Below are 26,482 nucleotides of genomic sequence, written 5' to 3' on the forward strand. Positions count from 1 at the left end.
AAGTCAACGACCTCAGTTAATTATTCAGTAAACACAAAGATCCAGAAGCTCAACGAAAGTTCCTGATAAGAAACCACGCCCGCCGCAGAGAAAAGAAACAACGTAAAAAGAAGCTAAACAGGAGTACATTTTGTCGAGGCTTTCTAATACTGGAGATAGCTGTGGATGAGTTACAAGATGAACTCACAACGTTTCTTCACCACAAACTGTAACAGTTAGCGTGATGTGACTGTTTTCTAGGTACTGTGGTCTTGCTAAAACTGAGCTATATGAACTGTAATGTAAACTTTATACACAAACGCTACACGTAAAGATCATAAGATGTCAGTCTATCAGTTATTAGTTGCCATTTATGACAGCTGACTGTAAATTGCGGTTGTATGGACCCAGTAGTAGACCCAATATTGTCATTCAATTCATTACATTGTAACGACTTGGCATTACGGTTATTAAACTGTCATGTAACTTTGCTATACATTTTTGAGGACATTACAAGGTTTATTAAGTGTGTCTAACTGTAGCAATGACACTGTTAGATATTGTGTACAGTTAGTAAACTGTGTGTTAGTGTAACTAATGACAACCTATACTCTGTCAAGGACTTATTAATCGGAGTTACAAAGTGACAGTTTAGTACCTTTGATGAGACTGAATTTTGAATCTTTCCCTGGATCTTATTATTTATCATAATTAATAATTATCCCTGATAATCATTAATTGATAGCCAAATTTAACCCAAATTCCCTATTAATGTTGCTTAAAACCACAACCCCATGGTGGTGGTAACTGAGTTGGTAGTGGTAACTTTGACTTTGACTTGATTTTATAGAGATTTTAGCTGAGGCTCACCTCACTTTATCCTGCTTCTCTCTGAAAGACAGTAACTGATAACACTTAAATGGTGATATGGGAGAAACTATGAGAGCACATGCAATACTTGGAGTACATTGTGAAATTGTTGTGTGTTTAAGAAAAGTGGCTGTGTTTGCATGCCTCCAGATATTTTTCCTTTCAGTTAAATGGGAGCTAATGCGTCAGTTGGTCAGCGCTCCTGTCATTTAAAAGCCCACCAAGGAGCCAAAGTATTAGTCCGATTGCTTCCAGAGCTACGTTGTTGCAACCAGCATACATTTTTCTCCAATTTGATCTCATCATTATGCTGGTGGATTGAACAGCAGCAGAAGCAGCAGTAGTAGCAGTAGCTGCAGTATTAGTGGTATTAGTAGTAACAGTAGCAGTACAGTGGATCAAGGTTGAATAACCACATTTTATAACCACTTTAAGTGGCTAGAGGCCTTAACCAGCAAAAAATAGCTGAACATCAATAAAACAGTGAGAACAGACAGACAAGACTCACTAAGGGTTTAATGAGCTACTGTATCTACATCAGGTGTGTAGAAGTCTGTGGGGACTGAAAAGTCTAAATACAAAAGACTGTGAGCGGTACAAATAACATGGCACTGAATAGTGAGAGTGGAAGGGTTCTCTTGTTGTTTTGTGGCAGAAAAGTAAAAAATATCCTTGTCCTTTTGCTCATCTGAATGAAGACACTCTTTTCGACAGAGGAGATGAAGGAAGAGGAACAGAGGGACAAGGCAGAGTTGATTGAAGACGAAGAAGAGTGTGTGTGTGGAAGACGGATAGACAGACAACAGACATGTGTCATGTGTGTTTGAGAGAAAAACAGACAGAAACAGAGAGAGAGAGACAGACAGGCTAGGGGAATGTTTACACCTGAAACAGATCAACACAAACTGGAACTTACATCATACGGCTGAAATTAGAAGTACAAGATATAATAGCAGTAGTAGTATTGGTGGTAGCAGTAGTAATAAAGGCTTTGGTAGTCTAAGCGAAAGCTGTAGTATTAGTAGAAGTATTGGTAAAACTGCCAGTAGGACAACCAACAAAGCATAGATAGCACTTGTTGTGTCACTGACCTCAGTAACTTTAAGTGAAAAAAAGAAACTGCTGTTATTTGAGGCTGAGCAAAAAGTAAGAAAAATAACTGAAGAAAGGTGGGCAGGTAGGAGAGTTCAGCGTGTGCAGCATCACAGGTGCTTAATGACCGCAATACACACCCATTAGAACAGCTGAGGAGGGAGCTAAAATATCATACTAAAACTAATATTTTTCAAAAACTAAACGATTTCAAAAAGCTTAATACAATTTTCATAGTGTAAAGTTTTGTGATTTGTTTAAAGTTTGAAGGGAGTCTCTAGCTGAAAGCATGAATGAGGAGTTGAAAATGGTGGGCCAAACTTGGCCCGCAGGCTCCTTTGAGCAGCCTCGCTTTAGAAGGAAAACTGTCATATTGGGGCTCTGGCTGTGGGTCTTTTTGTGCTTGTTTTTGTGCTGGTGTGTTTCAGAGGTGCACTGGAGAGGCTGGGTGGGGTTTCCGTGTGGCCAGAGCCGCTGACATTCACACACACACACACACACACACACACACCTGCAGCACATTGTGGTAGTCAGTGCTGGTTGAAATATCCTGGTCTTCACTCGACTCGCTGCCAAATGATTTCATCAGTTTGACTTGGTATATGGTCCATATAGTTAGTTCGAACATTCTCTTTAGCAACTCGTGTTTCCTCCATCTCTTCAGCGAACTCACACTCCCCGGATCAGTGCCCAGCCACCTGAACCTCTGTCTCCAAGCAGACTCTCTTTGGAGCTTCTGAGAGTTACCCTCCGTACACCTAGCCAGCACCTTCGTGAGTCCTCTCCTCTCCACTGTGGCAGAACTGCCAGCCTGAGCCGGAGCTCACCTCCACTCCCTGACTACTCTTTAAGTTTTCCACTTCTTCTGGTTCTGGTGTCCGCTTTTGGGTCCTCTAACCAACCAACCACTGAGTGTAACAAAAACAAGAATAAGAGTCTATAGGTGAGATAACAGCTCTGTGAGGCTGAACTTGGAGCTCTTTGTGGTATTACTTGATATTGCTCTTTTATTAAAAATGTATTGCAAAAAACTGATTGATATCAGCTGAACGTTGAATAAACACCAAAACGTATAAAACTTACAGAACCAAATATTCAGTGAAAGTTCTAGTTGAATTTGGATTTCAAATAAAGTCAGGTGTAATAACACTGACTTTAAAAACTGCCAACACAGAGCTTTACAAACTCTCAGAATTGTGTATTTCAGAAACTCCTTCATGACAACAAGGTGAGTGAGGCGCAACAACCTGCCGACACACCACAAAACATCGTCTCATAAAGAGATGTATTATCAAGCCAGCACAAAGCGTGACTTTCAAAGGAAAGGGTAAAGGTATCATTTGAAAAGTGCGATCAAACTTTGTCATCCAGCCAAGGCCTCCGCTTCTTTGTGTGCTACAGTATCAAAGCAGCATGGTGTTGGATCATCAGAGAACATCCGCTTTGATCTGTTGATGGCTCGGTGTCTGCAGAGCTCAGCGCCTGAACTTTCATCTGCCCCTCACTCTGGCTTCACTAAGAAGATGATTAACAATAATTACCCCTCGAGATAATGGGAGGCGGCGAGTGGGGTGGATATCGGGGCGGGTAAGAGAGACAGAGATGAGCTTCTGAGTGAAAATGAGCTGCTGGGTTTTCTGTTCGGCTGTCTCCTTTTCTTTTTTCTCACTCACACTGTCCCTCCACTTAAAATTCTCTCCCTGCATTTCATCCAAACGTGACAGTTTGTGTGACATGATCTATAAACATCATCTCTTCCTAACACAAGAATACCTCACTGGCTTGTACCTGCAGACTCTGCTACTGCACTACAATGTGTTATTATATCAGGAGTATATACAATACATCACTTTGATATTTCTTTCTGTCTAGGGGTGGGAAGATTAACCGATATGTAGTTGAAAACTGATACAAGAGTGAGAGATTTAGCTACACTGATGCAGAACTATGGAGATGGAAAAATGATCTTTTCATGTAACATTCTGTGTCGCATTCCTATTCCTCTAGCCTGTGTGTGTGATCTGTGTACTAGCTTTGTTCCCCAATCACCTGCTTCAAACGATCTGCAAAATTTGCACAGTGAAAGAAATATCGGACCACTACACACAATGCTGCAATGAAGCCCACTGTGAGGTGATCAATGTGATTGAGATTTTCATGAAAAATTCAGATTTTTCTTGAAAATATTCCTGAAAAATAGAAATTCCTCCAATATCCAGTGAAAACAGGTGTGTCTCATTCAACCAGTATATGAAAACATTTCTGCATTAATTTTCAGTCAATGGGTCAAATGACCCATGATGCATGTTAACATCTAATTATAGAGTTGCCACACCTCTTTATTGATGCACGTTTAAATTACAACTCTCATCTAGCTGAATAGATGCACTAATGTTTCAGCATAATACAATAGATATATAATAGACACACACACACTTTATGGGGAGTAAGAGAGAGAGAGAGACACACACACACACACAGAAAAAGCAAGAATTAGAACCATGTAGAAGCATGTGGTCATATTGGCAGAAAAAATAAATCAATTAAAATGAAATTACAGTGGCATATAATCCACAGAAAAGGAGACTGAGTAGAAGAGCCATTGCAGGGCATGATTGGAGACTCAGGAGCCCTGAATTCTATATTGTTGCATGAACCATGATCAAACACTGGGGCTCCTTGTGATAGACCAGATAGGACTGGAGGCAGGTGGTTGACAAACCTGTCCTCTGTGGATTTGTGCCTTGACCAGTTCAGCTGTTGGTGGGGGTACAACTCTAGAAAGATAATATGCTGCAGCTGAGGGATGTAGCTGTTAGTCCTTGGCAACTTTCACTATGTGGACACAATACCGTTTCGACTTCTAGCTGTACACTCTTTTGTCTGAAAGACAACAAGTTCAGCATTAGTTGACAGTGGGATTTTACTGTGTGGTTTTTAATTCATGTAGAGACAGATTCTACCAAAGCATTTCCATGTCAGTGGTAGTTCTTTATAATTCCTCAGCCAAACAAACAATAAAATATGTTTTCACGCGCATGACTTATGAAACTTAATTAGGAGGATCCTTGCTTCATACACTGGAGGAGAGAAGGCAAACCATTTGCCAGAATACATCAGATTGATTCATAAAAATATATATAATAAATTCAGACACATGCCTGTTAAACAACCCAGTCATATGGCATCATCATATTGATAATATTGCTACAGATACAGCGGCCTCAATTTTCCCCTCCCAACTGATGGCCTTTCGGCTGCCAGCCGACTGCCAGTCGGTTCCCAGTCGATTGCCAACCACTGGGAGTCCCCCCTCCTCCTGTGGGTGTGCCTAGATTCCACCGTAAGCGCGCCCATCATTCAATTGCAAGGTGTCACCATGAGATGGCGCTTCCCTCGCAAAAAACATATACAGGATAAATACCATTTAAACTTAAACCTTGTTCTTCTACTCCATTATATCTCAGAGGCAAATATTACACTTTTTTTTACACAACATTAATTTTAAAGATTTAGTTAGCATTAGGCCTACTGGTACTTTACTTAGGTTATTTATATTTTATATTCATAATCTAAAGTTGTAGCTAGGTTATATTATTTTACTTTAAGCCACCCAGCAGTATATAACGTTTCAGTAAAGTTCATCCTTTCCCTTCTGCAGCCCTAAAGTTATGAACACATTAATGTATCAATAGGGGCTGTGTTTTTCCCCAGCTGGTATCAAACAACATGGTATCACAGCTAAAAAGGCCACTACACTAGGTTTCTGAAATTTTTTTAACGAGACAAATAGATGATGAACAGGACCGTGGTTCATGTTTGCTCATCACTGCCTTGTTTTTACAATTTTTAGTTTTTAAGCCTCCATTTTAATAGGAAATAAAATTGCGGGTTCTTCCGGTCCACAAGCTTTCTCTATTTTAGCTAAGTACTACACTAAAAATGTTCCTCACAGCAAGAGTTTAGAGAGCGTGCATGGCGGCTCTCCCTCTCAAGAGCTGTCTGTGCTGTCTGTCTGCGCTGACAAAATGCGGAACAAAATTCTGTAGTTGATTCATCTGCCCTGCAGCCGCCAGGATGAGTGTGGGGGGCTGGGAGACCTGTTGGGATGTCCATTGAATAAGAACAAAGAGATTCACTGCAATGCTGATGATGTGTTTGGCCTCTCTCACCTCCCAAGATACGCAGAGGATGTTTGTGAACACACTTAAATAATTGGAAAATGATTACATCAATATTTTTTCTATACATTTCAACACTGAAGTTACTTCATGTGAAGTTTGCAGATATGTAGTAGCCTAAATCTGTCCGTGGAAAAATATTTTCTAGCAGTAATCTAACAGCATGAGAAATTACATTTATATAACTGCAATAACAAACAAGAAAAAGGCTCTTACACTATAATAGTTTGTCCCAGTACCACTGCAGATAAAGTCAGCGGCTCAGATGAGTGCTGCACACACAGTTTTTTCCTTCCTGTTAAAATCAATAATTCCCCAGCCATATTACTTTCACTTTCATGCAGAACTGTGGAAAAATAAAAAGATGAAGCATAATATTGATGACCTCATGATATGGTAGCCTAATAATCATTGAAAATGCTCTGTGTGGGAATCACACTCAAGTAGTAGTGTGCAGGCTGCAGCAGTTGTTTGTCCTTCTTTGTCTGCTGCGGCTACGTGTTTTTGCTTGTACAATAATAATCAGGCTAATCTACGCTATACCTGTCCAGATGCACTCAGGACATTTTTGCAGAAGCCTCCGACAGCTGCCAAATCCTAATCTCGCCAAGGGCACCAAAATGGCTTGGTAAAAAATCCTCACTAGTAAGTTGATTCATCCTCTGATTGTCATCTGCAAACAGATCTTAGAAGTACAAACGTACGGGACATCCAGTTTATTTTCACTGTCTGCCCCACAGTCTGAGGCTCAGATGGCGATCTCGACTGGCTGAAGACAGGAGCTGTGAAGGGGGGGATTTGCTTTTTTTGGGACACTGTGCAAACACATTAGCATCAAAGAAAAGACACGTTAAGTGTTTTGGGATGTTGTTCATTAGAGGACATGCGGAAGCAATGAATAGCTGGACAGCTGAAGCTAAAGTTGCACTGGATGACTGCACTGGGTTGAAACTAGGCCACGGACTCTTCGCTTTCACTGTGTCACCTCTGCATGTGGAAACACCGTGGCTTGTATGTTACAGTCTGTGTGTCTGCGCTCGTGTTGCATACTTTTTTACTGCAAGGAATGAAAAGAGACCTGCTTGACCACTCACCACAAGAAATATGGGTAAATATATATCCATAACAGCTCCTACCCTTTAGTTTGCTGGCCCCGGGGACTTAATGAAATAGACGCTGGAGGCCCCCTCTACAATCAGCAGACGGAGGCCCAGGACTCAAATTATAATCAGCCTCAGTTTACACTTTGTTTGTTGTGGGGCAATTAGGCTGTCTGAGCTCAGACAATGCGGTTATACTTTCCTGCAGCAAATGGCCTGCATCCTGTGCCTGAACGCTGCCAAAGAACCCTCGAATAACAACAGAGGAAGAGGGAGAGAGATGTGGCTTCTGTGGGTCTTGCTTAAGAACAGCCCTCAACCTGGCAGGGTGTTTTTAAGCAAAGAGAATCAGATATGGCCTAATTTCCCTGGAAACCACCCTCTCCTCACACCAAGACAAAAACTTTTAGATTTTTTTCTACCCTGCCCGAGGTCTTGCTTGACTTATGCAAATCATTATTTTCAAGCATTTTCCATTTTCCTTCCTGATTGCAGAGATTTCAAGTAAAGGAAGAGAGGGCTCAGTGTAATGAGCTGTCAGATTTATACCAAAAATGAAAAAGTTGGAACTTATAGTTTCTTTTGTCTTTCCTTCTTTCAACACACATGGTGTCATCCTCAGCTGGAATTTATGGGATGTTTGTTCTTCTAATCTTGTGAGTCTCATACGCCACTGATTTACTATCTACAGCAAATTGGCAGGCGCTCAAGTCCCCTTGATTATATCTGGTATGACACACACCAGCACACAATATTTGTCAAAACATGTGGCCTCCACGCATTCTTTTCTCCTTCTTTCTCTCTCTTCCTCTCCATATCAACCTCCCCACCCACCCACCACCACCACCACCACTACCACCTTCCCTCCCTCCATCCCTTCCTCTTGCTTGGATTCTCCAAGGATCAGAAGCACGAAGGCGACATGAAACTCCTGGTGACAGACAGAAACACTTTTATCAATGAGATCCCACAGTCAGATGTCTGTGAACATAGAGGGAAATACAAACTAGAGCAAATGTGTCTAATCCTGCTGTGGAATGTGATTGCATGTTCAAGAAAGCAACAGAAAAGAGCAGGAAGACAAATCTAGAGATATCGGTGTATCTCCAGAGGTGCTGTCACGCTATGGCTGGGCTTGGCTTCTCCCTGCAAACACAAAAGGATTAGTCGAAGTCACTTGAAATTCTCACTGGATTAAAACATGTGCTGGTATTTCAGTTGTGCTGGCTACGTGGCAGACTATTTAAGCTACTGATTAAGTTATGTGAACACAAAAGGGAGGCCTTGTTGGACATGAAGGATTTGTTTATGAGCTCAGGGGAAGCAAATAGGATATGACTACAGGAGTGGTTGGACTAGAGTCACATGACAGGGACTCAAGTAAGAAGTGAGACATTAATCTGATCTGCAACTTGACTTTTAGATCAATGGCTTATGATTTGACTTGAGCTTTAGGCTTTCGACCTGGAATGTCTTACATTCTCCTAATAATAATAATAATAATAATAATAATAATTATAATAATAATAATAATAATTATGATAATAATAATGCTGATAATAGTAATAATAATAATAAATAGTGAATCCTGGTCTTTAACATTAATTTCAGTAGCCGGTAACATGTTATCAAACCTCAAACCTAGTCACATGAATAACATAATTAATATTTTCCTGAGCATTAGTTAAGTATTAGTATTAACTATGTAATTCCTGCTATTAGAATTCTCTTAATCAAAACAAAATGAAAGACTTAAGTAATGGGGGATCACGGGACTAGCATATAGAAGTCATAAAGGGTCATTCCATGCCAACTTAGGGGTAGGCCAGGATATAACAGCTGACACGTTGGCAGGGTACATCTGCATGCTCCCGTCTCACGATGTACCCCATTGTAATGATTCCAGCGGATGATTCCAGCAGCCAGTCATTAATTTATGACTCTATGGCCTCTCTATCTGGTGCAGACAAGAAATAACCCCGAGCCTTGGCAGAGGCACCTGGTCATTACCCAGCTGAAAGGCTAGGTCCTCATTTATGATGCTGTCATCAGCACCAGAGTCAATGAAGAATATGGGACCCATCTGCCAGCAGGAGCTGAAAGTGGCAAAGGAGTCACCAGTACATCCCCCCACTACTCGTGAACCCTGCCTTTTGTTGGACACCAGGAAACAAAGTGACCAGCCAGTGTAGCACTCCAGGGTCCCCACCTGGGGCTCCAGCGCAGGTGCCAGTGGGGCAGGAGGAGGAACTGGGACTCCCAGCTGGATCAGGGCTGCTGCTAGCTGCTGGACCTGAGGGGCTAGCGTAGCTAGCGCCTGCTCATGGGCTGCTGCCAACCGACATGTCTCAGCAGCAGTGTTGGCCACCAGTGCCTCGTGATGCTGGAGAATCCACTCGATCCTCTCAGAGCAGGACTGTGGTGGAGAGGTGTGTGCTGGGTCCATGACTGGCCAGATTGTGTTGTAACAGGCCGTGTTTTGACCCAATTGCAGCACACAGTATACCAGGAATAGTTGGTAATGACGTTTAATGCCAACACTCAGCAGGTATGGGGCAAGTCAGGTAATAAGCACACACAACAGTTCAGTACTCCACAAAGTCTCTTCACAAAGTCACTGGCAGACCAGCAGATACGGCTGGGCCAATTGGGCTGGGAAACAGGTGAGTGAGCGGTGGTGTTAGCCCAAACACAGACACAGTTCAGTTCAATATATCTTCTTAGGAGGAGTTATACAGTTTAATGGGCACTCATAAAAAATACCTTCTTTAGTGTTTTGTGGAGCACCTCGGTGGTCTCACTCTACGGCTGAAGGTGCTGTGATATTTAAGTGCAGTGCGCAGGGGACGAGAGGCATTGTCGATAAAACTGAGCAGTTTTCTCAGCATCCTCCGGCCACCTCCACCAAAGACTCCATTTCTACAACCAAATGAACTGTGCCATTACTGTAAGTAATGTTACATATCTCAACATTTGGTGAAGAGCACCCAATGACTTGTTTAGAACTTTGGACTTGTTGGTCTTGTTGCTGGGCTTGAACAGACACTACACCCCTGTATGGTGCCATCTTGGGTGTTCCCTGGTCCCTGAGGCCTGTAGTGGCTGGGTGGGAACCCACTTTGGGACACTTATGAGGGGACACTGAGTCTTTGCTTTTTCCCTCTTGCTTGTGTTAATCAGGCCCACATGGAGACACACACACGCGCACACACACACACACACACGCACACACAGCATACGGGTTCACATACTACATGGACAGGCAACTCAAGGTCACATCACATATCACAAACAGACCATGCCACTGTAATTGCACCGGGCAGTTTAGGAAACCTGTATATCCAAATACCATGTTTTTTTTTATGAAAATGGTCGCCTCTGGAGAAATACATGCATGCGCTCTTTTGCGTAAAAAAAAGTCTGTTTATACAATAACATGCAGTGGAACAGGATACAGGACGGTGAGGCCACGGGTCCCTAGTGGGAACCCATGTGGGATGTTGATTTATTACAGGGGCAAGTCACTTCAAGTTGTGGAAAATATTCCTTTTCTCTGCCTTGTTTGCTGGACACTGGACCATGTGAAGTGTTTCTGCAGTGAGCTTGGAGAAATTGAGCTTTAATAAAGTACTCATGGCAGACAGCTATTTGATTTAATCAAATAAAAAAAATCCATTTAACAGTCATCCAACTCTCAAAGTTCATTCATAAAAATAATTCTGTGGATTGCTGTGTTCATTCATTTCATTTATGAAGATGAATAGTTCTGCCTGGAAATGGTTCCAGTCGTGTGTGTGTGCTTTGCATTTAATAAGCCAGTTGCTCATGTGCTCAAACACATGACAAACATTCTTACAAAAGTAAGATTAGGTTTACATGAGAGTAAGGTTTATACGATCTGTTCAGATAAGGATTTTCTTTTCATTTTAGGTTTTTTCCCTGTAAATCCTGCTGACACACACTTCAGTGTCAAATGTCAAAGAAATATTTACATAGTTTCTTTCTCTAATCACACACAACACAGTAACTTGAGTACACTATCAATCCTCATTTATTCCATCTGTGTAACAATAAAAAGCTAACTACAGCATTCAGCAGTTCTCAATATCCGCATGGTTGTGGTCCTTCAGTATTTGGCATACGTGAGAAAAACCTGAGACAAGAAATTAAATTAAAACAGTACAGTGGCCGAAAAATGACTGACTTCTGACTTCTGTGGAGGCCCCATCCAAGTATCCAAGCAGAATCCATTTGCAGAAACAGTAAGTTTGTTATCATGACACACACACACACAGAAAAAAAACGAGCTGGACCTCTGCTTCAGTCCTGGGCTGGAATTCTGCTTCAGTGTCAGGCTCAAGAAATGCATTTTACCCATTATCCTCCGTCCTCAGACAGCTTTGGCTCATTGCCAGGGAGCTGAGCATTGAAAAATGTTGAAATGGTGGATATGTTTTTCCCTATTTTAATCTGTCAGCTATTCTTTTCTCTTTTTATCTTTCTGTTTTGCTGCTCCACCACCTTTTGTCTCTGTTATGTGTTTGTATGTTTCTGCTAATGTTATCCACAGCTGGTCTTGGCACTATCCAATTCCCACGGTCACCTGACTAATCATCCTTGTCACGATAGGACACAGCCAGCAAACCAATTATAAAATGTTCCTTATTTGCGTAAGTTACTTTGCATTCATTTATTCACATTCAACACTGTACACACACTTGATTAATTTATTTGATTTAAAGGTCCCATATTATGAAAAACTCACTTTGTCTGGGATTTGGGGTGTTATTTTGGGTCTATGGTGCTGCCACACGCATAAAAACTTTGAAAAAAGACCATCCGTGCTTTTTTGAGTGAGATACAGATTTCTGACGGTGTCTTGCCTGCAGTTTCCAGATGAGCGAGTCAAATTCGGCATCGGTCACCGACGTCATTGACCGACCATTTGAATAATCCCACCCACAGTGTCCACCCACCAGGTACAGCATTACCGTCTCGGAGATCCGCCATTACGCTATCAAAGCACCATGTCAAAGCGCAACGAGAAGTGTTCTGTTGTTGGTTGTAAAAATCAACATAAGTGCCTATATTCTGTCCCAGCTACAGAAGAACAGAAGAGACAGTGGTTGCGTTTCGGCATCCTCTCCCTGAGAGGGGCGTGTAGCAGGACGGAGCTCATTAGCATTAAAGGTGCAGGCACAGAAACAGCCTGTTCTCAGTAGAGCTCACTTGAGCAACTTTTAGACAGCTGAAATTCAGGACCACAGATGGGTTTGGGGCAATACATTTCGAATACAGTGTTGTTGGACCTCTGACAGCTGTGTGAAATTGATGAAAAACAGTATAATATGGGACCTTTAATTAAAAAAACAAAAGCAAAGACAGGATGCAGCCACAGTTGGTGGGGTGTTGGAGGCCCCCGGGTACCTCCCCAAGTGGCTGGTGGTTAATCCGTGCTTGGGTAACCCCATCTTGCTGGAAAGCCAGGTGAAATTATGTAGTCCACAAAAGATTTCTGGAGCTTTACAACAAAAAAACTTTGCAGCATTCTCCTAAAGAAATGAGGTTGAGCTTGTGCAACCCCTTCACACATGGTGTACGCTAATGACTTTAGCTCAGCAGCTAACAGTGAAGATGTCAGCTTCCGAAGACTTGGATCATGCCAGACGATGAAGCCATTTTATGTCTTTGTCTTTTCCATTGGCATCAGGGTGAGTAGATAATGACTGAATTTTCATTCTTGGGTGAACTTATCCTTTTTTATATCATTGGACACAAATGGGAAGAAAATGATATTAGAATTACAAGATTGTTGAGAAACATAAATTACGATATTCCCTCAAGTATTAAGTACAGAACAGCTGATTTTCATTTTTGATGTATTTATCAAGGGGTTTTTTGGTCTGAACCATATCGTGATATCAGATTTGTGGTGACTCTGGCCAGCAGCCATAACTAACTGCCAAGTGGACAGCCTGCAGATCAGACAGATTATCTTTGGTCTCTGAAGACAGAGGGGGGAATGCAGTGAGATTTTAATTTCATAACGGTTACTGTCAGAGGTTTTACATTACAAGATTACCTAGAACACGGTTATTTTATAGCAGTATATTATAGAACAAAGAAAGGCAGTGAAGTTTCGACAGGTTCGGGAAGATTTTACCTTTCACAGGTGTTGACACACACACACCAGATTTCCACAGATACCAGGGCATCTAAAGCAAACATGGTAGTGACATAATCTCTTAAATGGTCACACTGTGCAGTATGATTGACAGATCACATCATGGGTGTTCACATGAAAGCGTGATCATTATTATTTCTCCACTGACAGTTCTGCCACCTTGTTTGAAGTTGTAACCAAACAAGATGGCCACCTTCTTAAAAACATGGGCCATAAATGAGAAAGGCACAGGTACTTAATGCAATTCTTCTTTTTGTAGAGGAAGACGGATCTGTTCTGCAGCAAACCTGTGTGTCATTTCTATGGCAGCACAGCCTCAGTCAAAATGAAAATTAGCAACAACATCTAAAATACTATTCCAATCTGGCTGCAAATTGCTGTTGGGGATTTCCTCCTCTCTGCTTTCGATATCCCCCCGTGGTCGTTCATTTTTTATTCCCAGTGGGGATACGTCTTATCCCCACTTCTGGTCAGACTGAATAAATTAAATGCATCTCATATTCCCGCTAGTAGATGATACAAGTTGATCAACGATACCTGAACAATACTATGCAAACAAACTTGAAAGCGCATAGCAAATATGCACTGGCTTATAAACATATAATTCCTTAATAATGGAGCGTGCTATGAGTGACATGCAAACAGCCAATCATTTATCAGTTTGGTTGCACCATCGCTATGTGACTGAGCTGACTACAGAAGAGCATGTTAGAGGCATTATTATGGACCGCAGTTCTCACAAGACCAGCTGTGTCTCCTGAAAAACCATTAACTTACACAAAATTAATGTCTGCTTTTCATGCAGCCTAATACGACGGCCTGCAAGCCACAGCCATGCCGGCAAAGGCAACGACCCCTTCAGCCTCTATCCTGGTCCTGTCGGTGTCACTCATTCTCTTCGAGTGTTTCCAGGCTCATTAGATAGACCGCACCAGCTCTGCCATTGGCCGAGTGTTTTACAAACCAACACAAGCACAACCGATTACCATCACAGTGAGAAAATGAGTGCTGACAGAGGAAATTATGAATAAAAACGAGCAGGTCAGTTCGCTGGTATGGCAGTATTTTGATTTACATGTGTGATTTCATCTGTGTTTTTTATTGTTGTGTTAACATAATTAAAACCTGTGTGCCTTTTTCCTGGTTCTTAATAATTCTAAAAAGGACAGGTCATTAAAAATGATCAACAATTATTGATATCAGCCAATATGAAACTTCACTATTGTGATAGACCTTTTAGCCATATCGCCCAGGCCTACCCTCAGCCAAGAGACATCTGACTTTATCCATAAATTAACTGTATACCCCTTTCTCCCACAGTTCAAAGACACGCAAATGAGGTTAATTGGTTGGTCTAAATTGTCTGTAGATATGAATAAGAGCATAAATGGCTGTTTGTGATGTCAGCCCTGTGATGAACTGGCGACTTGACCAGGGTGTACCCTGCCGCTGGCCCAGCTGGGTTCGGCTTGAGTGCCTTTACAGGAATTTATGAAATTCATTTCATTTTATGAAATACTATATTATGAAATAATATAGTGTTCAGCTTTACAAATGGATAGTGGTGGCTATTATGACAGTATAAGTACTGTAAAAAGAACTGGAATGCAAGGGATTGAAAGGTGTTCTGGAGCATTAGTCTAAGGGCGCATTCACACCAACAGCAGTTGGTGCGCACTAAACAGTCCATTCGAACCAAAAGCTCTTAGTTCGATTCGTTTTTGACGGTGTGAAAACATCAATCGCACTCGGGTGCGCACTAAATCAAGCGGACTGAGACCTCCAAAAAGGGGTGGTCTCGGTCCGCTTGATTCCGCACCAAATGCCAACCTTTGGTGCGGTCCCTCTGGTGAGAACGCGAACCTGGACCAACTCAGGTACAAACGAAATGTATAAACAGCATAACAGATTCTACAGCCTAGAAATCTAGACCCTAGCGGTCTGGCTTGTCAGGCTATAGCCCACCTTGTGGGTCTTTGGAAAGGTGCTTGTCTCATCATCACCATGACAGCACTTGTGAAAATAGCGCGTCTCCTCTCCCTGAAATGACGCGCTATACGTCTTCGGCGAATCCAGTACATCCGCAGATTGTTCTCCAGCCGCAGCCACGACTCATTCTGAAATTGGATATTTTGCCAGAAATGGCTGATATTGACAATATAAAAAGCAAGGACCAGCGCAAGTAACAGTGTACGAACTTGTCGCTCCATTGTGAAAGTCCAAATTGGCGCTTATTTCTACCGGAAGATGACAAAACGTCATTCAAACGTGTGTGTGTGTGTGTGTGTGTGTGCATGAATACATGTTTAATTTCCATTAAAGGAGAAATCTGAGTGTAAATGGCTCTGAATTCTAATTTAGAATTAAACAGCATTTATTTCATTAAATGGTTCATGATGCTTTTCTTGGATTGGCCTCATAAGTGTCTCTGATTACCGGTAATGAGTTTGGAATACACTTTCCAAAAGTCTTCACACAAAATGTATCAGACCACAGGCTAATGTGGTAGAAGCTCACCAGAGTGATTATGCAAGAAAAATTGTTGAATAAACAAATGAACCTTGTAAACCGAGGCCCATTTTCTCCAACTCCCTCACTTCCTCTAACCCCAGCGCTAATGAAAATATCCCCAACCATCACCACCCTCTCTGCTCACTGGAAACTCAATGACAGCATTACGCAGATGACTGCATTCCTGCCTGGTGAAGTTCTTGGTTCTTGTTTTCTGTTGGTGAAATATTGCTCTAAATGAGTCAGTGGGCACAGCAACTCCAGTCTTGTTAAAGCCTCAAGCATTTAACAGCCAAATGTTGTTCTTTGCTTCTGTAAGCTGTAAAGATGAAAAGGGAAAATTTAGCATTACAGGACAAGCTGCAGTGGTCAGCATGGTTGGATGCCTGTTACTTTTCTCTGTCATGGCACCACCTCCAACCCCATTGTGCAAACAATGACCACCTGACCTTCATCCCTTTCCTGTGGCTCTATTTACCTACATTAACTTTCAGGCTCCATTGCTGGTCCCTCTTGGTTAGGCAATTAGCAAGGAAGTGTGCTGCTTTTACCTTCCACCGGGATCCAGTGCACCCTTGACAATATATCCAGTTGCCAGAGAAATTCGATATCCAAACAAACAGAGCAGGGGACTGTTGACCGAGGATATGGCTAATGTTTTACATTAGCCAACACAGATCCTGGTCTGTTCTAGCTAAGGAATATGTAGCAGCCTATCAGCAGGAGAGTGATCCACAGCCTGACAACTGTACAGGCTTTTAATAGTGCACAGCATCGCCCATTAGAGAGGTGCACTTCCTGTCCCACACTGACAATATTGAAATTGTGTGGTAGCCAGAGCATTTGTTATGGCATTAGGCATATGGTCTTATCATCAGACAGCGTTCAGTTCCTCATGATAAAGTTCACCATCAGCCCCCCTGTCCTGTCTCCTCTTTGGTACCTCCTCTGTCTCTCCCTCTCTGTAATGTTAGGATCACACTTCATTCATAAGAAAGTAAGCTGTGCAGTTGTGTGAAAGAATACTATAACAAAGAAGGGAGCAAAACAACATTCATTTTACTTAAAGAGGCAATTTGCAAGATATGGTCAGAACTTCTAAGTATTCTAAGTACGAACTAACATTATATGGAGAGTGTGAAGAAACAACAGTGTTAATGTTACCTCAAAGACGCAGTACATAAATACTGTGTTGCAGAGATGTCTAGTGAAGTTAGTATGCTAACCAGCTAGCCCTGGTCAGCCCTGTTTGCTGTTCGCTACCTAGTCTAATAAGGAAACAAAATAATGGTCCAGATAACATGTATAATTCACAGAGTAAGATCAAATTATTCTGGGTCTACACACTGTTTTTGCTGTCCCCACCTGCCTTGTCTTCTTATCCCATAAGTCATATTCCTCATTGTAAATGAATAGTGAGCAGCAGTTAGCAGTGACGCTTCCCTCTATAGTTTAGGAGCTACCTTGGAATTCTGGCCATTTCTTACAAATTACACCTTTAACAACTGCAATATTAACACTTGCAAAACATGCAACATTAGTAACGCAACACTTAATCCACTTTTCTAAATCAGTAAATCACATGTACATTTCACTTTATTTCAGGATTTCTTTATGTTGGTCTAGTTCTACGGTGTTAATTGCAAGAGAACTTATTTTCCTTTTTTCAAAGAATATCTTGTACTTCTTAGGAAGGTGCTTACCTGTACACACTGCCCAGACTGCAGACTAGTACTGAAAAATGTATGATTTATTCAGTCTAAATAAACACATTTGCACAAAATAGAGCTGCCACAAGGCTATAGCCACACCAACAACCCGGGGGCTTTAGGCCCATTGAGAATTTGGGTAACCTTACTTTGAACTACCTCATCTGATATGAATCTCAATGTCAAGAGACCTTTTCATGGACCACATCATTTTTCATGTATCTTATCCAAATGACCTACAACAAAGATAATTTATTTAAACTATCTGCATCATGCTCACTTAATCCCTGGTTTATTTACAATATGAATAACATAGTCAATGATACATCACCTCTAATGAACAACATTACTGTTGCACACTGTAGAGCGTACAGCGGCGATCTGAAACTGTCCTGAACATTTGCTGGAACCGAACATGTACAGACCCATTTGTAGCTGTGAGACCTTATATCCTGTTTGTTCAACCCAGAAAACACAATGAATGTTTCAACTCTGCCTCCCCATTTATTTCACTTAGAGAGAGACGGAAAAAAAAAAAGAGAAAGACTGAGTCTGCACTGGGATACATTTAATAACAGGAAGTTTTTGGTTCAGGGAATGGTCTTGTTAGCCACAAGCTCTGGACTTTGCCTTCTTTGCCACAAAGACATTATCAGAACGTTGTGTTTGCTTTGACTCATACACAGACAGCAAACACTGAATGTGAAAAGCAGGGCAGCGACTCACACAGATGGGAGCCATGTCTTTCAGTGGCACAATCTCTTTGGTAAATCTCAACTGCTATTAACCTTCACACCTGGTAGGACAGTCAATTAAAGTACACACAGATGTCAGCCAGTTCAGCATTTCTGGTTGGATGAACATCTATCAGTTCAACAGAAGATGTCTGTGCTTTCAGGGCAAATTTCTTAAAAACTGTGTTTGTGTGGGAAAATAGGATGTACTTTAACGATGCCCTTTTTTGTGAATAAACCTCATTTACAAGATCGGGAAACAGGCAATGGAAACTCAAACATAAAACAGAAGCTTGCTAGTAGTTGCTCCCTCACACACACACACACACACACACACACACACTAACCAATACCATTAAAACGGTGAAGTAGAGACAATGCTGTGAGTCTCCAGCCGGGTCGAGAAATGCAGGGCTATAATTCCCTGCATTTCAGAGAGGCTTTCCAAGCCGTACTGACGTCACAGAGACTGGAACGAGACGAGTAATGGCCAGTGTTTACCACCACAAACTTCCCGATCACTATAGGACTGACTCTATAAGTAGCACAGAGTAACTGAGCAGATGAGGTAGCTTCATTTCCTCCCAATTCCACAGGGACGAATGGGAAGAACTGGGAGTCTCATAAGGGTGGTAAAGAGAAAAACTCACAATTACAAACACTTCCACATGCACAAATATACTATTACAGAGCTTAAACCTGTCTAAGGTCTCAGTACACGTATGTTCTTCTATAACTTGCAGCAGTTTGTACATCACAGAAAAAAATGTGAGTACTTTTTGTCCATTTTGTCTATTTCATTATTAAAAATGATTTGCCACAGATAGTTGAAGTACAATTTACAGAAAGGTAAGGTAAAGGTAAAAAGGCACAAGCAGCCACAACTAATGTTGAAATATCCAAATGCTACATCCAGTAATAATTTACAAATATATATATAGATATATTTTTTCATATTTCTGCTTCTTGAATTTCCATAGACTTTTAAAAAAAAATCTTTTTAAAGGAGACAAAAGTTTTAGCTGAGGTTCAGGAGCAGGACCACATCTCAATCACTCCCCTTCCTTTCATGTGCCTATATAAGCTTCACTGCCCTTCAATCTGTTTGTTCTCGTTTCTCGTACTACTCACAGTCTCAAGTAATAAACAAAAAATTTTGACTCACCTCCGATCGATCCACCATAGACCTCCTGTCCCTCAGCCCCTGCGACGAGGAGCTCTTCAGCTCGGCTCCAGACTCCCTTCATCTCAGCCGGCAGCAAGGCCCAGAAGACAAAGGTTCTACAGTCGCTCCAGAAACCCCGCTCACCACGTTCATCAGCCCAGAAAAGACTCCAGCATACCAGCACCCAACCATACAGTCAACAATATCCACTCCACACAATTCCTCTCTTCGCTCTCTGCAGCTGTACACAGGCACTTCTGATTATCCTCCCTCTCCTCGCAGCTCCACTTGGGGAAGACCAGCTACCTCCGGAAGAGGCATCTCCAACACGGCACCTCCACTCGCCTCAACGCTGCTCCCCGAGGCAGACGACCCTCCAGTGGAACGGACTCACCTCAACGCCACACTCTGGGCCGCCGGCCGAGCTCACACGCCCCTGTCCGGTCCCCAGATGATCACAAATCTCCGACTGGACGGTGGTGGGTCTCCAGAGAGCATTGAAAGACAAAGGAATCATATACCATTGGACTGACAATAAAATTGAACTTTTCAACTCCTCCAGACAACAAAACACTACTTGCTCAGGTAGATGATGCAGCAGCGCACCCATGAGTGACGTCACCACGCTCCCCGTAGCTCCTCCCAAGTTGCCAGTTTTGCTCAATACCACCCCCCATTCCCTCCAACAACCCATTCCAACCCACTCAATGCCAAATATTATGACTGGCACCAGGTTGCCAGCTTCTCTCCCTACTATCCCTTCCTCTCAGCAATCTCTCCCTCTCCCTTACTGGCACCAAGTTGGCAGCTCCTCTCATCACTATCCCTTTCTCCCACCAACCTCTCCCTCCCTCTACTGGATCTGGGTTGCCAGTTCTTCCCCCCTTCATCCCTCCTTCACAGCACCTTCTCCCTTTTCCTACCGGCACCGGGTTGCCAGTTCCTCTCCCTTCCCCTACTACTTCGCTGCCAGGCTCACCTTTGGCTGTAATAGCAGCCCCAAGCTGTTTGACTTGTGTTGGATTTGAATCAGCAATCATAAAGTTCCTTACCTGGTCCACCTACTCGACAACTTTCTCATTGTATCCCCTCCATCATCTCCTTTCCTCAAGGCCGGTCATTCTTTTCTCACCTGCTGTTCATTGCATCCGCCGCACGTCACTTCTGGATAAAGTCGTCCTCAACAACTCATCCAAAGCTGAAATGCTCCTCTGGAAACACCTTCTCACCAACTGGAACGGCATCACCTTCTTTTACAAAGACCACTTGTCTAACCCACACCATACTCAACTCTTCCCCTTCTGTCGGTTTCGGGCGTCTTCTGACAACTGGTTTTCTACCACATGGCCATCCTAGTTTTTGCATTTCCTCCGAAAACCTTTTCAGCCATCTTCAGCAGTCTTTGAAATCTACCCCGTCGTAATCTCCGCACTCCTGTGGGGACATGAATGGTCAAATCCAAATCCATTCTCATCCACTCAGATAACCTCACCATGATCGACATTATCAACAAGGGTCGAAGCATCTCTCCCGCGATCATGCCCTTCATGCGTTGCCTCTCGTGACTGTCAGTCATGTGCTGAACACATCCCAGGCAACACCATCGCTGATTCTCTCTCTCGCTTTATGTTTCAGACATTCAGAACCTCCAGATCCTACCCCAGTACCTCCATTTTCTGCCACAACATTTTTCGTGTGAATCGCACCATTACCAAATGCATCAGCATCTTGCAGGAAGCTATCCTCAACAGCATCACCCTGAGCACTCTCTCCTCCTACTGGACCACTTGGTTCTTCTTCCAAGAAAAGTTCAACCTCCAATTCCCATCATTTAGCATAGCCACCGTATCTAGCTACATCTCTTATGCCCATCTCTCCCTGAGCTTCAAAATACCCACCATTAAAGCGTACCTCACCTCCAGCGTCAGTTCCCAGCTTCAACTCCTCACCATCTTCCACTGACTTCCGATCTCCCACTGCATCAACCATCCCTCACCATCTAGCCTACACACTGGAGTCTATGTTCCTGCTGGCCTTCTTTGGTTTCCTTCAGTGCTCAGAGTTCACCTCGTCATCTGCCAGATTTGATCCTCATCACCACCCCACCATATCCGACCATCACCTCATCTCAAAAGACTGCCTGGTCTGCACTCTCAAACATAGTAAAGCCAACCAAACAGGCAATCGCATTCCTTTAACGTACTTTAAACAAAACACGCACCGAAGCCCATATGAGCCGCTCGCACGTCACATCCATCTCAGAAAACCTCAAAATGCTTCTCCTTCCGACCCTTTGTTCATCACAGAAACCGGTAAAGTAGTTACCGGATCCTGGTTTCTTGCCCACGTTAGACAAGTTCTAACCTCGTCCCCCAGCTTATTCTCTGTCAACTCCTTCTGCATCGGAGCAGCTTCAACAGCCTCCAGCCAAGGGGTCCCAGAGCACATGATTAAAACCATGGGCCGCTGGTCTTCTCAAGCCTACCAACTATACATCCGCTCCAATTTCCAAGATCTGCGCCATGCCCAGCCTCATCTTCGTCCTTAAAGGGAGTTTATTTTGGGGGTCTGCAAGCCCGGGAGCTGCCGCTGATCCCCAAGGAAGCCTTCCCCACACCGCAGCCGTTCATCACCTCTACATTGCACTCTTACTCAACTGCCTTCTCAACATCATTCTCTTATTCCACCTCAATAAACTATAATGTACATCTTATTGATTGTGTGGTCCTTACCTGTGAATTTTCTTTACAATGTTCATTGTTATGCAGCAAAACACCAAGAAAAATCAAAAAACTCTGATTCTGATTAAGATGGAAATGATTTAAACACATTTGTGGCACTTTCAGAATGCATTTTGGTTAATAAAAACTGTTTGTTTCTTTAAAAAAAAACAACAACTTTATTTTCTCTGCAAAATAACTCACAGGAAGAAATTTTTATGACAGAGATGGGATTTCTCGTATGTTTATGTATGAAAACCCACATGTGCTTTCAATGCACATGTGGGTTTTCTCATGTGACTTCTTTTGTACAGTGCTTCACAAACACTATATTTTATTCCCATCGACTCGTTCTCTGAGAGCATTGAAGTAACACTGTGTGATGGAATTTGATGTTTCCTGTCTCCAAAAACCACAAAGCGCAAAACAGGAACCCAAGTGAGCACCGTACACGTTTATATAAACTATGTATACTTCCAAAATGTCGGGCTGCAGTGCTGACATGACCCTGCTTTTCACTCTAAACAATGGCTGAAATAGAAAAGTGTTCACATTAAACTGAACTTTCCATCATGAAAACCCCAGTCTTGTTTTTTCATGATTCCTGTGGTGAGCGTGGAGGCCTGAACCTATGAAAATGAATGAGTCAGTGCATTGATAGCATTTGGCATAGAAATGCTGGAGCTCTCTGGAGTTCTTCTATCCATCCGCCTTGTGCATCCCTGCTTCCTCCCCATCCATCCCACACACACTCATCAGGCATGTGGATGAGCAGAAGAGCCTCCCACAAATCCTCATTTCCCTGCTCAGAGGAACTCTCTCCACCCTCTGTTTCTGTTTCATCCTCAGCAGACTGGCTGCAGTCATCAGTGGTGTTGTGTGTGTGTTCCTAGGAAGGCTTCTTGGAGTCCTGCCTGGACATTTGTGATTCATCAGTGTGTTTGGTTGTTGCCTTTGTTCTAAATGGGGCTAGTGGAGAGGGTCCAGTAAAATGCTGATGACGCACTGCTGTGCTCTGTGCGTTTAACCCAAAGAACACAGCTACTAATCCCCCCATTCCACAATCCTCACCGCCCCAAAAACTCACTGGACTTCTGCTTTCTCGTGTTCTCCTCACATGCCACACCCTCCAATCCCCACAAACAAACAAACACTCAATCCAACATATCCTCTAACAAAAACCCTCAATGGGACCAATCAAAAGGAGGAACTATTTTATTTCACATTTCACAAAAACAAATTACAGCCCCGTTTCCCCTCAACTGGATTAGTAAATCTCTGTTCCCATCCCCTCGGGTGCCTCCTCCCCTCTTTTCCTCCGTCATCACCACCTCTGGTTTTGTGTGATTTTCCTTCATTACCTCTTCAGTTAGTAAATAAAGCCTAGTACTTAGACTACATATGGAGCCAAAAATGCGCCATGGGATGTGTATCTGCACGTGTGTGTGTGTGTTCCTGGGCGTTGCAGCGAGTGTGCTGTAAAGTGGATGGTTGTTTGATCAGCATCTCGTCAACACAGGAGTGCATGTGTGGCATATTCCACCATGTGTGACAGTGTAGCAGAGGGCCCTGTTGCCCATCAGTCATCATAAATCTACAGTCCAGCTAGAAGTGAGAGGGGGAGAGCAGAGAGGCAGACCAGAGGAAGGTGTGGTATCAGTCTGACTCATGAGACTTACTGAGCATGTTGTTTTCAACAGAAAACAAAACAATGACGGAAAATGTGTTCCAGCTTTCAGAAGAGAATGTAACATTTTCTTACCCACCATATATGTATATTCTATACAGTAACAGCCGCCTCGATTCTCCACTCCCATCCGACTGCCTTTCAGCTGCCAGCCGGTTCCCAGTCGGTTCCTAACTACTAACTTTAGTTCGTCCTTTACGTGCTGCAGCCCTAAAGTTATGAACACATTAATGCATCAATAGTTATAATTAGATAATACACTGTACATATATTATTCTTTGTTTATTCAGTCATGAAAACAAAGACCATGTGTTTATTAAGTTTGTTTAAGCACATGAAATCAGTCACTGAAGATCTTTCTGTTCTGATTAAAGTGTCTCTCTGTGACGCACCCCAGTAGCTCAGTTGGTAGAGTGTGTGACCCATATACAGGTACCCTGCAGAGGCCCAGGGTTTGAGCCCGATCCATGGTCTCTTGCTGCATGTCATCACCCTGCCCCCCGTCACCTCCTGAGCCACTCCGCCAAGAGAAATGAAACATGTCTCCCCCCACCGACTTGTTTTACAGTTTCATCAGAGTTTTTTTAGCCTCCGTTTTCATAGTACATAAACAAAATGGCGGGGACTTCTGGTTCACAAGCTTTCTCTATTTTAGCTAAGTACGACACGAAAAATGCATATATGGGGATAAATAGGCAGTGTAATAACAGATTCTTTATGCGTTATCAGCACAGTCAGATTTAGACCGTATGATGAGAGTTTAGAGAGCGAGGACAACGGCTCTACCTCTCGAGATCTGTCTGTAGTCTTTGTGTCTGTGGACGCACGATGACAAAATGTGGGACAAAAACGATGTAAGCTCAACAAGCACAGAAACAAAAAAAACACCACAGCACAAATCCAACACAGAAAATGACTGACTGTGACAAGAACAAAGAGATACACTGTAATGCTAATGATGTGTTTGGCCTCTCTCACCTCCCAAGATATGTAGAGGATGTTTCTATTGAAAAAAGATAGATGTGATAATTTCCAAAATCCACAACATGTTTTTACATAACGAAATATTCTGCTTCAATCCATATTTGTTGGCGTTTAGCCTTTCAAAAATAACATTTTCACTATGGCAAAAAAACGCTAGCTCTCAGATTTCTGCACGCACCTGATGGCGTGGTCTAGCAGTTATCTCACAGCATAAGAAATTACATTTATATAACTAACATAACAAACAAGAAAACAGCTCTTACTACTATAATAGTTTGTCCCGGTACCACTGTAGACGAGCAGTCGAGCAGACTCGCCACCCCCATGTAGTTCCCTCTGTTTGAAGAAGGAAACTGGAGTGCCTTGTGGATCATGTAACTCACTTCAAACTGATTTGGGTCAAGCTATTTATTTTTCTTTCAGAATGGGTCATAGTACTATTCAGATTGCGTGGCAAAACATGACCTTTTATGATTTCTTCCTCAAATAATTATGATTCTTCCAACAACATGAGAAAGCTAAGTTCATGAGTTTTGAATCTCGGATTTAGAAGTGTCTACTTAGAAGTGTCCAAGTAGGCTTCACAAAGGCTCAAATTTTTATTTATTGTGGGAAAAGATTTTTTTGGAAATGTTACCAGACAAAATATAGTTTGTGCAGGAGATGTGTAATATAACCGGTCAGAAATTTCTGAATGAAAAGCGGTGTTTGTTTGTCAAATATTCATATTTTGTTGAATTTTGCAAAACCAAAAGAACAATATTTTAATTAAAAATCTTCTAAAGGGGCTCTGTGGAACTCCTTTGTTGTGCTAGAAGCCATTTGCTGGTTTATGTTAGCGGACTCTATTTTTAAATGAACATGAGCTACTGTTGCTCTCTGTTAGTGGAGCGGAAAAAAATAATTTAAAAAAAGTTGCAATACCGTTGTGGGACTGTGACGATACCTACCAACATATCACGTGGTTATTTTGCTCGTAAAGTTCATGGATCAAACAAGGGAAATCAGTATAAATGCATTCTATTACTGTATCGCTCCTTGTCATTGTATTGCTCTGTTTGAACAGCAGAGGGCGCAATCATACTGCTCCAGAAGACAGCCTCCCATTTTTATGGGTCCCGCATGAGTTCTCAAAAGACCCGCCCTAATCTGCCTCAGATTAGTTGGCTTTGTTTTTTTTATTGTCTGTGTTTGACTAAAGCTGTTAACTCACACAGTTGCTCTTGTTATGTCTGTTTTTAGTTGTGTTTGAGCTGTAGCACTCCGACCTCTTCACACCGACCTCTTCGGCTGCTCTCCGTTTTTCTGCTGCTCCTGTTGGGGTCACTCATCCTCTGGAGCCGTTTTTAGCTGCAAGAGTGTCTCGGGCTCTTTCGGTACATGGCGGGCTCAATACACTGTATAAGCTCTGCCGCTGGCTGTTTTTTTACAAACCAACAGTGGCAAAAACACAACGTTATTCCATTAACACTAGACAACCACTGAACATGCAGTTAGTGAATGTGGTAACGCGTCAGTTCCGCCAAGTGATTTCTGGCACCCTGGCCGTCTGCTGGACAACAAGAG

This window comes from Pagrus major, chromosome 19 (assembly GCF_040436345.1).
Source record: "Pagrus major chromosome 19, Pma_NU_1.0".
Taxonomy (NCBI): Eukaryota; Metazoa; Chordata; class Actinopteri; order Spariformes; family Sparidae; genus Pagrus; species Pagrus major.